This window comes from Lathyrus oleraceus, chromosome 3 (genome assembly GCF_024323335.1).
Source record: "Lathyrus oleraceus cultivar Zhongwan6 chromosome 3, CAAS_Psat_ZW6_1.0, whole genome shotgun sequence".
In the NCBI taxonomy this organism is placed as follows: Eukaryota; Viridiplantae; Streptophyta; class Magnoliopsida; order Fabales; family Fabaceae; genus Lathyrus; species Lathyrus oleraceus.
In genome coordinates this window covers 278,174,910-278,177,922 of record NC_066581.1, presented here as the reverse complement: position 1 = coordinate 278,177,922, position 3,013 = coordinate 278,174,910, and the positions used below count along the sequence as shown (strand labels likewise).

The following is a 3,013-nucleotide window of genomic DNA, read 5'->3' as shown; positions in this document are numbered from 1 at the left end:
GAAATCCGTGGATTGAATTTTAAGCTCTTTGTGCTTCTGGATATTCTGTTTTGAGTTTTTAAAATGTTTTCTTCAGTATCTTTTCTATTTCCTTTTTTTGTTGGTGACAAAAGAGGGAGTAAATATATAAGTATTTAAGCTCATGAATCTGACCGTTATTATTTTTTCCTTAAATTCTGAAGAATTGTCATTTATGCTTTAATGTTTAAATTTAATTAACATGTATATAACTTAAGGGGGGCTTAAAAAATTTCACCCCATGGACTATTAGACTCCGAGGGAGCTTACAAACCTCAGACCCTGCAATCAACTTTTTTTATTAAATTAACAACCATTGTTCTTAAATACTTGTGTTTGTCATCATCAAAAAGGGGGAGATTGTTGGGACAAAATTGGTTTGTACCATATCTCTTAGATTTTGACGATAATAAAGTATTTAAAGAAAAATTAGGTATACTAATGTTTGTTCAAGTGTGTATGACCATATACTAAATTTTCAGGAACAAACTAAGTATTGGTTCTGATGTTAAACGTCTAAAGAGAAGCTTAAAGATCAGAATCTGAAGGATCAGAAGTTAACTTCTAAAGATCAAACTCTGAAGAGGTCAATATTGAAAGACCAAAGTCAAAAGAAATATGCCTCTGAATACCAAACTTTGAAGAAGTATGACTCTGCTGATCAGAACTTGAAGACTAGTCAAAACACGAAGTCCAAGGTGACTCGGATAGGTCACTGTCAGATCCTGAGCCTATATCTTCTTTTAATCACATGAAGACCTGAGTTTTCTTATAGAGTCAACTGAGATGCAACTTGTCATACCCCAAAATTTTCCCTACCCTTCACAATATTCATATATGTCACTAATACCAAACATTTGCATATCATCTTAAGTATTCATCTCATTTGCATAAGCATGGTTCAACACAAGGAGATAGGTAACTCGAAGTTATGGAGTTGTGCTTGCACCTAGTGGATACTAGGGTTCATCAACAAGTTGAGGTGGATCGGGCAATCAGACCCTAGTCCCTTGGTTTACAGCATTGGTGGGCAATTTCACTTGCATGGGAAATTGTTTGATTTGAAGGCATTTGATCAAGCCTGATCATGCCTTGATAATCAGGGTTCTCCACATATTTCGTTAACCAGGTGCTCATTGGGTTTCATACCTCATTGTATTCTTGGATCTAGGTCCATTTTAAGCCAGCCATTTAATTCTTGGTTACATGCTTCTTATGGCATATATTCATTCATTCATTTCAACCAAGGTTCGATCCGATCTTCGGATTTTGTCATTGCATTCATCATTGCATCATGGTGTCATATCTCCTTTTCAAATTAATTTTAATCTCAAGGTTGATTTTGACTCCAAATTGACCCTTGGAGGTTCAAGACGACCTTTGAAATTCGAATTGATTTTTAAGGACATTGTATTTCGTTTATCAAATTAATTTTAGAAATCACTAACCTTTTTTAATTTTTTTAATTTCAAATTTGATTTTAGAATTCCATTTTTTTATTGATAGAATTGTCTTTTTTGAAGGGCCATGGTCATTGAAAGATAAATAAGCCCATTCTTTTTTTTAGCCCACTTAACCATTAACCAAAAACCAAAATCCATTTAACCAATTCCATTATCCATTTTCTCTTTTATCCAAATATACTAAACCATATCCAATTTCATTTTTCAATAATCCACTTAGATCCATTAACATTACAATTCACAATTTGTTCATAAACCAACTAATCCATCCATTTGAATGAAATAATGAAAAGAAGAAATTGGAAAGGAAAAATGTGCAAGTTAGTATGCAGTACACCATATCGGTAACGATAATAACATGAAGGTTGCAGTCAAAAACGCGCAACGCAATCCAAAACGGCAACAGCCAAGGCCAAAATGGCAGAAACGCAGCGGCAACATAGCAATACAAAGGTTGCAACCAAAATGCAGTGGCAAGTGAAAACACATTCAAGTTAGAAATGAAACGCAAGCAGAATGCAGCAAAGGCAAAACAACATTGAAATATCCAGAAACGTAAGCTTCAAATTCTATAAATACCTTGATTAGCAACAAATTTTGGCCCCCTTCAATTCTTTTTCCATAATTCTTCTTCCTCACTCTTCCATTTTTCTTTCCACCGATAACAAACTTTTTCTTCAATCCTCCATAACCACCACCATAAATTCCCGCAATCTTGTGATTCAATACGCCACAATCCATATCCTTTCTCCCTCCGTCGTGCCACCATCAACATCCTTTCTTCTGCCGTCGCGCCACCGTCCACATCCTTTCAACCACCTTCGCGCTTCATCAACCTCTCCTCAACCACCATCGCTCCTTATCAACCGCTTCAACCTTTCTGAAAGAACGCAACCTACTAAACCTTCGAATCCTTCTTCCCCGCGATTCCTTCGATCCCTGGGATTCAATACATCGTAACAACTCCACATCAACCACTACAAATCTAAACAACAAATGGAGATCGACGCACAATGGAAAAAAATTCAAATCCAAGCCCTACAAAGTCAACAACATACGAGCGCAACGATAAGAAGGAGAAGCGCAAACATCTGAGAAAAGTGAAGATTCAAGATTATACCTGGATTTGGATTGCGATTCAGAGTAATGTCTTTGATTCGCCTTGCCTTCCTTTCTTTCCATTTTCCTATCGGTTGCTAGGTCTCGTTCGACTTGCGATTCGGTTCGCATCGGAGTGGAGATTATGTGTCGTTGGATTCATTTAGAGATGGAGTATGTGAGGTCGCTGGTGTTCATGTGTTCCATCACCATCGGCGAAGGTTGTAACACCCTTCTAAAATACCCTAATAGTTAATTAAAACAACAAAATATGAATCAGAGTAGATATGCAATTTCAGGGTGTCACACTTGACACTTCACACCATTCACCAAAATAACTTGTCATGCTCATTTATTAATCAAAATAAAACATTGCACAATTCGCAGCGGATAGAAATCTAACAACATGCAAACCATGTAACACATTTCATGTA

The 3,013-nt window shown here is 36.4% G+C and overlaps 1 long non-coding RNA gene across 1 annotated transcript; it reads right to left on the bottom strand.

Moving 5' to 3' along the window:
- Positions 1–1,659: 1,659 nt before the first annotated feature.
- On the bottom strand, positions 1,660–2,793 carry LOC127127006 (uncharacterized). Its single transcript, XR_007805188.1, has 2 exons — positions 2,602–2,793; positions 1,660–2,420 (listed from the first exon to the last, which is right to left on the bottom strand). It is a non-coding gene; the product is annotated as an uncharacterized LOC127127006 (long non-coding RNA).
- Between the last annotated feature and the right edge of the window lie 220 nt (positions 2,794–3,013).